General features: G+C 51.8%; 1 pseudogene; it reads left to right on the top strand.

Annotated features, from left to right (window-relative positions):
- Positions 1-1987: 1987 nt before the first annotated feature.
- On the top strand, positions 1988-3586 carry LOC123347448 (annotated as a pseudogene).
- Positions 3587-14503: the final 10917 nt, after the last annotated feature.

Raw genomic sequence — 14503 nt, 5'->3', positions numbered from 1 at the left:
ACTGATCGGTATCGATGCTGGGTGAGAAAACACACCCCTGTGCCCCTGTGTGTGAGATAGAGGCGAGTGGCTCTGATCACCCTGATACCAGCGTCCCACCCCAGACATTGTGTATGTCACACCCAAAGTGACAACCCCATTGAGTTTATCAGCCCCCAAGGGGGCTCAGTCCCATCCCCTGTCCACAGGGTGCCTGGCATGTCAGGGGAGGTGCTGTCCCCCTATGGGGATTCACACACAGAGAACCAGGAGCATCACTGGTCCAGTCATTCCTGCATCCCACCCCCACCCCCAGGGACCAGACATGGACGCTCCCAGCCAAACACCCTACTGGCCCCAAGTCAGGTCAGTGACTCCTACTGGAGCTACCAGCAGGGTACAGACAGCAAGTGGCTCCAGTACTGGTAGGGTGGGGAGCTGGATCTAGAATGGATTTACAGGGATGTGCATCGATCTAGAAGAGGTGGCTATGTGGGTATGGATAGATCTAAAATGGAACAGCATCAATTGAAGTGAATCTAGCATGAATTTTAATGGAGTTAGTTGGGTATTCATGCATCTGAATGGATCTAGAGAGGTTCTGGAATGCTTCTAGATAGTGACACTGATACCTGGATGGACAGATCCCACACCTCATCCATCAGACATACCAATTACAAGAGAGGGATCCAGAGCGAAATACGGGTTTACAAAATATCTCCCTGGACCTCAGTTTCCCAATCTGTACAATGTGAAGCTTGTGTCTGGACGCTGCCTGGGTCAGTGAAAGGCCTGGAGCAAGGGAGCCCCTGATCTCAGTTAGTTTCTGCGCAGCCCCTGGCATAATAGGGGCTTGGTTCTCGGCTTATGTGCCACCCTCATGCAAATAATAGCTATTTGTTAAAGGTGGGATTTTCCAACACACCCACCCACCTGGCTGGAGACTTCTTCAGAGGGGATCACAAAACATGTTTTATTTTTCATGGGAAAAACCCCAAAGTGGTACTTTTAAATGTTGGCCTAGATATTACCTAACACTGGGGGGAAAGAATCAGTTTCACCACAGTAATTCAGAAGGTTTGAGACGAGGCTTTCTGAGAAAAAATGATGTTTGTAAAAAGTTTGACAGGTCAGCCATGGAGCAGCCCTGGCTCGTCACTGTGGGATGGTGGAGAAGAATAAGCATCCACAAGGGCCCTGTCAGTGCCCTTCCAGGGGCTCCCAGGCCCAATCTGGGGTGACTTTGGCCCCTAAAACTGTTACCTCCAGCCAGTGCGATTACTGATCCCTCCTTGTGCGTTCTCCATACAGCGAGGTTGGAGCTGTAGGTTTACCCTCTGGCCCCATGGGGACAGGGCAGCCCAGAGGGGGGGCAAGAGGGGCAATTTGCCCCAGGAGCCGGGCCCCACAGGGGCCCCCACAAGAGTTTTTCAGGGCCCCTGGAGCAGGGTCCTTCACTCGCTCCGGGGGCCCAGAAAACTCTTGCGGGGCCGGGCCCAGGAGCTTCTTCCACTCCTGGTCTTCGCCAGCGGGGGGTCCTTCCGCTCCGGGGCAGAAGGACCCCCCACTGGTGAATTACCGCCGAAGTGGGACCCGCCGCCGAAGTTCAGCTTGGTCTTCGGTGGTAATTCGGCGGCGGGGGGCCCTTCCATTCCGGGACCCACCGCCGAAGTGCCCCGAAGACCTGCGGTAGGGGCCCCCAGCTGTCGAATTACCACCGAAGACCGGGCTGCACTTCGGCGGCGGGGGGGGGGGGGGCCCGCCGCGGTGTTCAGGGCACTTCGGCAGCGGGTCCTGGAACAGAAGGGCCCCCCTCTGCCGAAGACCCCAGGCCCCCGGAATCCTCTGGGCGGCCCTGCATGGGGAGTCCAGTGTGGGGCAGAGCTGAGCAGGGGGCAGGGTTCCAGGGACAGGGTTCCCTCAGGGAGAGAATCACAGGGGTGGGTTGAGGCTGTGGGGACTCCCCTTTGGGATGGGGAGCTCGGTCCCAGCTTGGCCCAAGGAGATGATGGGGCTCTTTACCCCAAGTAAGATCATTGGAGGCTGGGAAGCCAAGCCCCACTCCAGACCCTACATGGCCTATCTGGAAATACAACGTGGAGACAAAAGTTTATGCTGTGGAGGGCTCCTGATGTCGGAGAACTTTGTGCTGACGGCTGCTCACTGCAATGGAGAGTAAGCGCCTCTGTGCTGGGGATGTCAGGGCAGGTGGAGGTTAGCGTGTGATGGGGGAGCCGGGAGCTCTGGTGCCGTCGTAGGTTGCAGGGAAGGAGCAGGTAGCAGGACAGGCTGGGAGAGCAGAGCCCAGGGGTCTGATCTGCTCAGGGGGCGTCGGTGTGTCTCTAGGGGCCTCTGCAAACCATGGTCCAGATCCAGCGCTGGGTAAATCAATGGAGCTACGTCCCATTGACACCATCTGGGCTCTGGGCCACAGAACAGGCAGGGGGAGCTGGGCATAGACCCCGGTCTGGATCTAGCTGGGAGGGGTCCCCTGGCTGGAGGGGAGCTGAGACCCAGGGGAGAAGGGGAATGAAGGAGTCTGAGATCACTGCCCTGTCCCCACAAGATCCGTACTTATGTCACAGCATGTGCCCATCCCCCACCTCAGTGCACTCCTTCCCCAATGCCCATGTATTGCTCTTGGCTTTTACAGCAGGATCACTGTGCACCTGGGAGCCCATAACATTAAACAACAGGAACAGAGTCAACAGAAAATCTCTGTGCGCCGCCGGATCCCCCATCCGGAATTCAGCAGAGCGACCGTAACAATGACATCACACTGCTGCAGGTACTGCCCCATCCCATCCCCCACCCCAGTGACATCACACTGCTGCAGGTACCATCCCCATCCCATCACCCCACAAGGCAGAGCTCAATGAACAAGTTTGGGTCATCCCTCTCCCGCCAGCTCATCAGCGACTGCAACCAGGGACCGTGTGTAGCGTTGCCGGCTGGGGCTGCACAAACGCACTCACTAAGTTGCTCCCCAGGACGCTCCGGGAGGTGGATTTGAAGGTGCTGGACAATGAGGCCTGTCTGAAGTATCCTGCTGGGATATATCATAACTTTAACACCTTCATGATAATGTGTAGGGGGGAACCAAAGATACACAAAGCCTCTTTCAAGGTGAAAGTCCCAAGCGTCCTTGATAAATCGTTATTATTAACGAGGCTCCTGGGGTTGCGGTTGGGCCCACAAGATCAGAGATCAGGTCCTGCTGTGCTAAGTGCTGTTCAAACCAATGGGAAAATATCTGATCTTCTCTCGGGGCGGGGAGGAGGCAGAGATCGACTGGGAGGAGTTGGGGGTTTGTTGAGACAGGCTGGGCTGTGGGGGGCCCAAGCAGAGACCATCTGGATAGCACGGGGGTGTCACTGAAGAGTCCATCAGTGTTTGAAGAACGGCAAGAAATGACTCACTGAGCTTTTCTCCATCTATAGCTTGTTTTGTTTCTCAGGGTGATTCTGGGGGCCCAGGGGTGTGTGGGAAAAGAGCCCAGGGCATCATCTCTTGGGGGCCTCTCAATGGGAGCCCTCCAAGGGTCTACACAAGAGTCTCCACCTTCATCCCCTGGATACAGGCCACAATGAGGAGGCTGAAGCCCTGAGCCAAGCCGGGAATAGCTGCGGGAGCCAGAGCTGCGTCGCTTCTGTCCTTTGGTGATGCCCAGATGTAGGGCCTGCTTTGCAGATTGGTGGAGACCCCGCTCCTCAGAACACCCGCCCCCCTAGCCATCGCTCCACTCAGGCAGTGCCCAACCCATAAGCATCAAGGCTGTGAGCCTAGGAGAGTTAGGAGCCAAGTTCAAGACCATGTCACATCAGCTCCCTTGGCAATCCCAACCCAGGTTGCATCTTCGCTAGGGAAACAGCTGGTTTATTTCTCCCGGGGGACACAAGCCAAACCCTGGGCCAGACCCGGCGGTTTGTAGCTCTCCCCCATGTCAGCCCTTCAAGTGACCATTTATTGAGGGATCTTCATTGGTACCTGACCTGCTAAAGCCTGTGAAATCTGCAGCCTGCCCTGGCCTCACTGGACCTATCCCACGCGTTAGTTCATCGGGCTGGCCACCCCCCTTCCAAACACACCTGTTCCCAGCGCTGGTGAGGCCAGTGGGAAGGGAACTCAGCAAAGGCTGCACTGAAGTGACTGCAGATCAATCCCCGGTGCTGATCGCCTCCTTCTCACCTTCCCTGCTGCACAGCCTGTTGCATTTTGCTCCCTGCTCCATTGCCACCAATGAGTAAAAACGAAGTTACCAAAAAAAAATTGTTTCAGATACTGAGCAATTAACCCAAGCTGTGAAATCCAGAGCAGCTGCTGCATCTGCCAGGGCAAGGTGGGAATTAACCCCACAGGGGAAGGCTGGGCTTGTGGTTAATGCGCTAAGCTGGGACCTAGGACACATCACATGGATTTTTCCTACACATTATAGAAAGGTGCTCAAGGGGCCAGGCCTCCTCTTCCCAAGTGTGATGTGATGGTCTATAGCTGACACCAGCTAACCTCTCTTGTGCTTTATCAGGTAGGACATTGATCCATAAGGACCCAGGATCATTTTCTTCCCAGTTATCAGTGACTCGGAAACAGGCGGTGCCATTTTTGACACTGAGTGCACGTCCCCTCCCCTTTTGTCCACTTGATCCTTCCTGACTAGCTGGTGATCATGGATTTTAACTGCCCAGTCATGGGAATCATCCCAGCAGGTTCCAGTCACACCTGCTACACCAAACTGATGCTCCTGGAGGAGCAATTCCAATTCCTGGTGTTTGTTCCCCAGACTCCTCGCACTGGTGCAGAGGCGAGTCAAGAATTTCTTCTCTTCATTGAATTGGGGTTCCTGGGTTAATTTTGTTCTTGATTTTTGCTGAGAGCTCATTTCTTCCCCCTTTTTACCCTCCCCTGGGCCCATTAGTTTAGCCCCCTCTTGACTCCTCTAGCCGGCCTGTCCCCATGGAGATTGGTCCCTCGTCTCCTGAGGTGGAGGCCATCCAAACCCTGCAGCCCCCTCTCCCCATAGAAGAGGAGGAGGGATAGCTCAGTGGTTTGAGCATTGGTTTACTAAACCCAGGGCTGTGAGTTCAATCCTTGAGGCGGCCACTTAGGGATCTGGGGCAAAAATTGGTCCTGCTAGTGAAGGCAGGGGGCTGGACATGATGACTTTTCAAGATCCCTTTCAGTTCTAGGAAATTGGTATATCTCCAATTATTACCTTACCTTTTAAGATAGACTGATGTTCCACAAACTCTGCACCCTCTACACCACCAATATAGAGAGTAATCAGACCCCATCTCAGCCTGCGTTTTAGGCTAATCCAGCCCAGCTCTGTCACTCTCCTCTCATCAGACCGGCTCTCCCATCCCCTGAGCACTCCCACAGCCCTTCTCTGCATCTGCTTCACATCTGCTCTGGTCTGAATTCCTCTGTTCTGCATACGGGTGACCCAAATTGGTTCCCGATGGGAAGCCGGGTTCACGGCAGCTCCTGGCGCACCCTGGACAGTGATGGGAGGTGTTTGTTAAGGTTGCAGCAATGATCCAGGGCAGCTGGAGTCCGGCATCCCACTACCCCGGGAAAGGTGCCCTGTGACAGGCCTGGCCCTGGCAGCCTTCCTTGGGAGCCCCAGAGCTAGGGGCAGTGGCCTGGCTTGGCTCAGATGTGTCTCGTTCAGAATCATCTGAGGCATTTGGGTCTGCTTGCCACAGATTAGCTCCTGCACAGTGGCATTGAATCAGGTGCAACCAGGATGATGCCTCCCCCTCTACAGGCAGAGCTGGGGGAGCAGGAAATGGAGAGGTTGCACCCCTCAGAAAGCGCAGATGGAGAACGAAGGAACCACAGTGCTTGCATGATGCAGGCCTGTGGGAGACAGATGTGGCTTTTAACTGAGACCCTCAGAAACCTCACGGTCATCATGCAAGCACTGTGGTTCCTTCTTTCTCGCATTCAAGATGCCAAGGATAAGTCCACTTGATGAGGAATGGCCCAGAGCCTGGAGTGCTGCACAGCTGGGTCATGCACAGCTGGACGTATGCAATGAACAGCTGGAGTTATGGAATGCACAGAAGGGTCCATACATAGGTGGAAGTATGTAATGCACAGCAGGGGCCATGCACACCAGGCACTATAGAAGGGTGGCAGCTTCTCCCCAGTTTAGGCCTAGAGTCTTGCGGCTGTCTACCATTCACCCAAGTCAGAACGCTAGACTATTGAGACTATGAGTTTCTGGCTCTGGCCTATCTGAGATCCTGAGGGACCCAGACTGGGTGTTTGCTGCTCCGCCCTGCCTGAGGGCCGCAGATCCCAGACTGCTGATTTGATACTCTTCCCTGCTTGATGGCCTGAGACTCTGGGGGGCAGCCCTTTCCCCTCTGCCTACTAGGATATGCCGCCCTGGGAGAAAGAGCTATCCCAAAGGACTCTGACTACTAGGTCACACTACCCTGGGAACAAGGATAGCCCTAAGGACTCTGACCACTCACACTCTCCCATGTTCTGGCTTAGGCTGTCAGAGCAACTCTAGCAATCAGGGCATAAGCTCCCCGCTGATTGTGCGTGACTAGACACTCCTTGACGGGGTGTATCTACACCATGACAGACAATCCACCCCCTTCTATCTATCCATCAGTCCCCATCAACACCCTTCTCTCCAGCCATTCCTCCCTTCCCAGCCACACCCTTCTTTCTATTTTTCCTTCCATCCTTCCCTCCCGCTCTCCCTACGCATATGCAAGTCTCCATCCCTCCCTCCCTTCCCACACATCCCCTCCGTCCATCCATCCCGACAGTGGAACCAATTGCTGTAGTATCTCAGCTCAATTGGTGCCTTCACCTCTGTCATGTTTGCTTGTTTATTTCACTCCCTGTCCTCTGTCTGCCGGCATCAATGGAGTGCAGTGACATTCAGCCTTTGTGGGTGTTTACTTCCCTCCAGAGCTTTTGCTATTGCACACAGACATGTTGGGATGTTCAAAGCCAAATGCAGGCATGAGGTGTCAAAATCCCCTTGACTTTCAGTGGTCCCTGGGCCCATAACACCCTGACCCCCTTTACTGTCCCCAGTCCATTCTGTCAAGTGCTGAGGCTCAATCCCATGGAATCCCAGCGCTCAATGGGGGATATGGGGAGATCTTCACAAGAGCCAAACACACAATGCCCCCCCCCAGAACGTAGGCTGAGGAGCAAGTACACACTGGAGTCCACTCAGCCCCTCACTCACAGCAGTGGGAACGGCTCCAAATGGGATCCAGCCTCACACTACACTGTGGGGTGGGCTGGAAATGCACATGGGCCTTTCCCTTCTAGGGGACAGTGGCTCTGAACCAGCCCCAGGGTGGGGACTGGCTGGTTCAGGGGAAAGGGAATGGGACATGGGGCTTTTCCCCGCTAGGAGGCACTAACCCCTATCCAAGATTGGCTGGCTCGGCAGGCAGGGGAGGGGCTGAGAATCAGCTTCACTATTTCTGCCCCGGCCCCCATCCAGATGTCTGTGGAAAGCGGTGCTGTCACAGATGCAGGTGGGTGGGGCAGTTTGGTCTCCCTGACCCATTTCCCTCACCCCAGCTCATGCCCGCACTGCGGGGGAGGGGGACAGTTGAGGAGGATCACGGGGCTGGGTTCCCCCCTGAAGCTGAGTTGAGTCTTGGTCAAACCCCAGCTCCCACGACAATAGCACCAAGCCAGGGAGAGAGCTCAGACTGTTAGCGGCTCAGCCACTTCCTCCACCTCCGTTCCAGATATGCGCAATATCCAGCAGTGCGTGGCTGGCAGGGGCACAGGGGAGTTCCTGCTAGGCATGGCCATAGCTGCGCTTGGCAGCACAGACAGCCCTCAGCTGGGCAGGGCTCCAGGGGCTCAGCTGGGGGCATGGGCATGATGCAGTTGGGCCTGATCTCTCCTCCCACAGGCCATGTGGTGGGGTTTCCAGGAACGGAGACGGCCGAGGCCCCACCTGGCAGGTGGAAACATCACACTAAGGTATCCTCCCCACTCCCATCTCTGTTCCAGCCCAGGCCCCTGGGGGAAGAGGCCAGCAAAGCCGTGTCAGTAGATATCTCAGCCCTCGCCGCACGCCTCACCAGGCATGTGCATGGAGCAGAGGAGGCTGTGCAAGCTGCATCAGGGCTCAGCTCCACTCCAGATGTGCTTAGCTCCAGGCTGGGCCAGTGCCCAGATGTGCTGCAGCCCCAGATGTGGAGGGCACCTGGCCACAGAGGAACCTTCCTCCTGCTGCTTCACCTGGACATGAGAGCGGAGAAGACCAGCGTTGCTTTGTAAGACAAGGGGCAAGCGCGTCTGTCAGCCTGTGGCTTGTGAAGGTCCAACCAGACACAGGAGCTCTCCTGGTGCAGAGAGATGCTGAGATCAGGCTGGGTTAGCCACAGCATCGGCCTCAAACTAGGCCCCTCCTCTTTGCAGCTGAACCACTTCCGTCCACGGCTGCTGGGCACTGCCCAGGGTGAGTGCAGCCCTGCAATGCCCGTGGCCCCACCAGAATGGACTCAGGCTGGTGACTCCTGTTTTCCCCCCTCCCTCCCAGCAGGTGTGTGGGTGGTGGGGGGTCCAAGCAGTGAGACGGCAGATCCCCTACCCACACACCGGAGCTCATGCCCCTGAGGTTTCCTGCCTCGTATCCCCACTGCTCAGCCAGGCCTGTAAGTTAACCCACTGCCCTGGCAGATGCCCACCCCCCTGCCAAGCTGGGCCATTACAGCGCTGCTCCTACATCTCCTCCCCAGGGCTCAAGTTGATGGGGGGCATAGTGGCCCCAAAGTGCACAGGTCCCAGTGGATTCAACGCCCCAGATATGCACAGCCCCAGGGATGCAGGGCCCCAGATGTGCACTGCCAAGGGTTTGCACTCTGCTAACTCTGCTGGGTGGCTGATCAGTCCCTTACCATATGTGTGAACTCTTCCCTGGCAGGATCCAGGGGCTCCTCACCTGCAGGACCCTGAGCTGAGTGTTACCTGGGGAACACAGCCCCTCCCTTTTTTTCTCCCCCAGACAGGTCTGTAAGTGACTCCAGAGGCCGACACATCATCTCCTTCCCCGGACTCCCTCTGAAGATGCTCCTGCTGCTCCTGTTCCACACTGTCTTTCCCCTGCCCCCTGGGGCTCAGACTGGTGAGTACTTGGGGAATAGACCCCCAATCCCATAGGGAGCAGAGCTGTCTGCAAACCCTGGCTCCTTCCTGGAGTCAGATCTTTCCACTAGGGCTATTGCATCACCCAGATGCGGTGCCATGGGGCCTGGGGGGCTATCAGTGTGTTAGGCCTAAATAAAATGTAACCCAAAGCCAATTGTGTCAACCTGAACAAAGTCAGGCTAACAGCCTAACAGAGGTTTATGGGTAATTCATAAGTGGAAAGTCCCAGGGAGTTGCAGGTCTGTCTCTCACAAAGTTAAGCAACCATGAGATAAGAAAGGGACTCCATTTCTAGCATGGTACCAAACATACTGAGGTAGAAACAATTCGTTTAAAGAACTCATAAGAAGCCAAGATTCCAAACTTCCAGACTCCCTGTGCAGTACTCCCTGTTTCTGTTTTATGTCTATTCCTAACAATTACATTTTAGATTGATTAGTGATTGTTAAGGTATCAGAAATCATGTAAAACATTTAGTCTTGTAGAACATAAAAAAGAATGTATGGTAACAGTTTCTAGTTTCAAAAGAAGGGGGTGGCTACTTAACTAGTTAATTGCAATTATGATGATGCGACGGAGCTGTCTATATAAACCTAGGTAATTTTGCAAAGAAGCTAGCTGGTTCTCTTTGGAGACGAGCTCGCTCTCTATTGTCGTGTGCACTCTTCAATAAAGAGCATTATATTTGAACTTTGCTGGTGTTGCCTGTCTCTCGCGGTCAGACAACGAACTTTGCCGTTTGGGGTACCAGAGTCCCCAACAAGTGTTTGCCCAGGATGCAACTAGTGAGCCTCAGAGCTGTGGGGTCTGGGGGCATCAGTGTGTGCCCAGAACCCAGCTGGGGAGCCATGATGTCTGAGGGTAGGTGGGCAGGGAGCTAAAGGGGCAGACGGGAGGAGGGGGTTGATGCTAACATAAAAAAGTCCCCTGAGGTGGAGGCAACACAGAGAAGCTCAACACGCCTGGTGAACGGTGGGCACCTAGGCAGGAAATGAAGATCTGTGCAGCCTGTCTAGTTAGAGCAGGGGAGGGGCTGGGAGTCAGGACTCCTGGGTTCAGTCTCTGGCTCCAGGAGGGGAGTGGGTTCTAGTGGTTAGAGTGGGGGCTGGGCATCTGGGTTCATTTTCCAGTCCTACCACACACTGTGCCAGTGATTCTGGAGTGACTATTTAAGCCTAAGCTGATTGTATCTAGTTTTCTGAGCCATTCCAAACATTGAATCTATCTCCCCTTGTAAGTATTCTCACACTTCTTATCAAACTGTCTGTACTGGGCTATCTTGATTATCATTTCAAAAGTTTTTTTCTCTTACTTAATTGGCCTCTCAGAGTTGGTAAGACAACTCCCACCTTTTCATGTTTTCTATATGTGTATATTTATCTCCTCAATATATGTTCCATTCTATGCATCCGAAGAAGTGGGCTGTAGCCCACGAAAGCTTATGCTCAAATAAATTGGTTAGCCTCTAAGGTGCCACATAGAATTCTCCGTTGATTCCAGAGGACACAATCTGGCCTGTGAAATTAACAAGTTTAAAGGGAAATGGCGGGAAAGGAAGGGGACTTTAACTACCCAGACATCAGCTGGAAAAGTTATACGGCAAAACACAACATTTCTCATAAGTGCCTGGCATGTCTTGGGGACAACTTTTTGTGTCAGAAGGCGGAGGAAGAAACCAGGGGGGCATTTTAGACTTGATTATGACCAACAAGGAGAAATTGGTTGCAAATCTGAAGGCAATTTATGTGAAAGTGATCCTGAAATGATAGAATTCCAGATCCTAACAAAAGCAAGGAGAGCAATAAAATAAGGACAATGAACTTCAAAAAAGCACACTAACCAGCTCAGAAAATTATAGGTCAGCTCCCATGTGAGGAAAGTCTAAGGGCGAAAGGAGTTCAGGAGAGCTGTCAGTTTCTGAAGAGGACAATATTAAAGGCACAACTGCAAACTATTCCTATGCAAAGGAAAGACACAAGGAATAGTAAGTATCAGAGGGGTAGCCATGTTAGTCTGGATCTGTAAAAGCAGCAAAGAATCCTGTGGCACCTTATAGACTAACAGAGGTTTTGCAGCATGAGCTTTCGTGGGTGAATACCCACTTTGTCGGATGCAACCGACGAAGTGGGTATTCACCCACGAAAGCTCATGCTGCAAAACCTCTGTTAGTCTATAAGGTGCAACAGGATTCTTTGCTGCTTTTAAGGAATAGTAAGAGGCCAATATGGCTCCACAGAAGTTCTTTAATGATCTCATAATCAAAGAAGAATCCTAAAAAAAGGGGGAAACTTGGAAAAATTGCTAAAGAGGAGTATAAAAGAACAGGACTAGCATGTAGGAACATAGAGAGGCTAAGGCACAAAATGAGTTTCATCTAGCAAGGTCCTTGAAATGCATTAGAAGCAAGAGAAAGATTCAGGAAAGTGAAGGTTCACTACATATTTGGGAAGGAGAACTAATAATCAAAATGAAAAAAGGTGTTTAATGTCGGTTTTGCTTCAGACTTCACTAAAAAAGTTAATGGTGAACAGATACTCTTCACAATTAATACTAGCAAGGGGGAAGGAACACAAGGCAAAATTGGGAGAGAACAGTTTACAGAACATTTAGATAGGTTATATGTATTCAAGTTAGCAGAACCTGATTAAATTAATCATTGGGTGCATATGGAAGTGGCTGAAGCAATCACGGAACTATTAGGATGTGTCTTTGAGACCCTCTGGAGGACAGGTGAGGTCCCAGAGGTCTGGAGAAGTGCAAACATAGTACTTATCTTTAAAAAGAGGAACAAAGACAATGCAGGGAATTATAGACCGGTCAGCCTAACTTTGATACCTGGAAAGATACTGGAGCAAACACTTTGGGTTACAAGGAATGGCCAGCAAGAACAAATCATGCCAAATCAACCTATTTTCCTTCTTAAATTGAAGCAGCAAAGAATCCTGTGGCACCTTATAGACTAACAACCGTTTTGCAGCATGAGCTTTCGTGGGTGAATACCCACTTCTTCACTTGCATCCGAAGAAGTGGGAATTCACCCACGAAAGCTCATGCTGCAAAACGTCTGTTAGTCTATAAGGTGCCACAGGATTCTTTGCTGCTTCTACAGAACCAGACTAACACGGCTACCCCTCTGATACTTTCTTAAATTGAGATACTGGCCTAGTGGATGGGGGGAAGCAGTTAGGGTGACCAGACAGCAAATGTGAAAAATCGGGACGGGGTGGGGGGTAATAGGATCCTATAAAAGAAAAAGACCCAAAAATCGGGACTGTCCCTATAAAATCGGGACATCTGGTCACCCTAGAAGCAGTACACAAGACCGTACTCAAAAACTATCATTGGGTGTGGGTCAAACTGGGAAAACGATTCTAGTGGAGTCCTACAGCGGTCAGTCCTGGGTCTGGTACTTTGCAATCTTTTCATTAATGGCTTGGATGATGAAGTGCAGATGACACCAACCTGAGAATCCTGTGGCACCTTGTAGACTAATAGGCGTTTTGCAGCATGAGCTTTCATGGCTGAATACCCACTTTGTCGGATGAAAGTAGTGGAAAATTCCAGGGGCAGGTATATATATGCAAGCAATTTTCCACTACTTGCATCCGACGAATTGGGTATTCACCCACGAAAGCTCATGCTGCAAAACGTCTGTTAGTCTATAAGGTGCCACAGGATTCTTTACAGATCCAGACTAACACGGCTACCCCTCTGATACTTGACACCAACCTGAGAGCGACTGCAAACACTTTGGAGAACAACATTAGGTTTTGAAACATACTTGACAAATTAGAGATTTGGTTTGGATTCACCCATATGAAATTCAATACAGACATGTGCAAAGTACTTCACTTAGAAAGGAAAAATCAAATGCACAACTACAAAATGGGGAATAACTGGCTAGGTGGTAGCACTGCAGAAAGGATCTGGAAGCGAGAGTGGATCATACATTGAATATGAGTGAATAATGTGCTGCAGGTGTGAAAAACATTAATATTATTCTGGGGTGTATTAAGAGAAGTGCCATATGTAAGACATGGGAGGTAATTGTTCCACACTACGCAACACTGGTGGGGCCTCAGTTGAAGTACTGTGTCCAGTTTTGAGTGCCACACTTTAGGGAAGATGTAGAGAAATTGGAGAGAGTCCAGAGGTGAGCAACAAAAATGATCAAAGGCTGAGAAAGCCTGAGCGAAGAGGAAAGGTGAAAAAACTGGGCATGTTTAGTCTAGAGAAGAGGAGGCTGAAGGGGAACCTAAGAACAGACTTCCACTATGTGAAGGTCTGTTAAAGAGGACAGGGATCAATGGTTCTCCATGTCCACAGAGGGTAAGAAAAGAAGTGATGGGCTTAGTCTGCAGCAAGGGAGATTGAGGTTAGTTATTAGGAAAAACTTTCTAACCCTAAATGGAGTTAATCTATGGAATAGGATCTCAAGGGAAGCCATGGAAACCCTATCACTGGAGGGGTTTAAGACCAGGTTGGACAAACACCTGTCAGGGATGGTCTAGATTGACATGTTCCTGCCTCAGAACAGGGGGCGGAACCAGGTGACCTCATGAAGTCCCTTCCAGCCTGACATTTCTGATTCTACTCTATGAAATGTCTTCTGAGATTAAATCCTCTGAGCTTCCTTCCCCTCTGTTGCCCGTTATTTGGAGTCCATCTGGGCAGGGGGCCAGGCAGATATGAAACCTCACAGGGAAAAAAACACAGCTGGTCTTGAAAAGTTTCTGAGAACCAGGAGTAAAAGGAAATGACTCAGCAGATGGGGACTGGAGAAATGACAAATTTGCATTCAAAGATGTAGACTTTTAATAGTCGTTCCAGTGTGGGCCAGAGGCGGTGGGGCGGGGGGCATGTGGGGTCAGATGTCCCCCCCTCCAATATCCTGCATGGCTTTTACTGAGCATGCTCACATGGACTCTCAATCCTGACCTGCAGCACCCCCCTTTCCATTCCTGGACTCAGACCCTCAGACAGCTCTGCTTGTTCTTCCCAGTGTCTGACTCTGAGAACTGTTTCCATTCATGACACGGACATGCGTGGGGATACACCTTTCACTGCCAGTGGAGATGGGGAGCACTGCTCCCTGTAAGCTGTACACATGTGCACGTGCACGCAGATCCTAAACCCCGCACACATGGTGAAACACCACCCGCACAAAAAATGAAATACTACATTGGAGCCAGGCCGAAATATAATTTGCGGGCGACTTTGGACATTGTTCGCCCGCCATTTATCAACACAGCCAGATTCTACTAGCTGGCAAGGGGGGAAAAGGGAAAGGAAGGCAATGAATCACCTGCCAGCATTTCGAACGTGGAATGCTGATCATGTCGGGATGGTTGGGACCCACACATCTCCTTGTAGCCTG

This window comes from Mauremys mutica, chromosome 13, assembly GCF_020497125.1.
Source record: "Mauremys mutica isolate MM-2020 ecotype Southern chromosome 13, ASM2049712v1, whole genome shotgun sequence".
NCBI classification, from domain to species: domain Eukaryota; kingdom Metazoa; phylum Chordata; order Testudines; family Geoemydidae; genus Mauremys; species Mauremys mutica.
The sequence above is the reverse complement of the archived record's forward strand: the minus strand, read 5'-3'. Positions and strand labels throughout refer to the sequence as shown.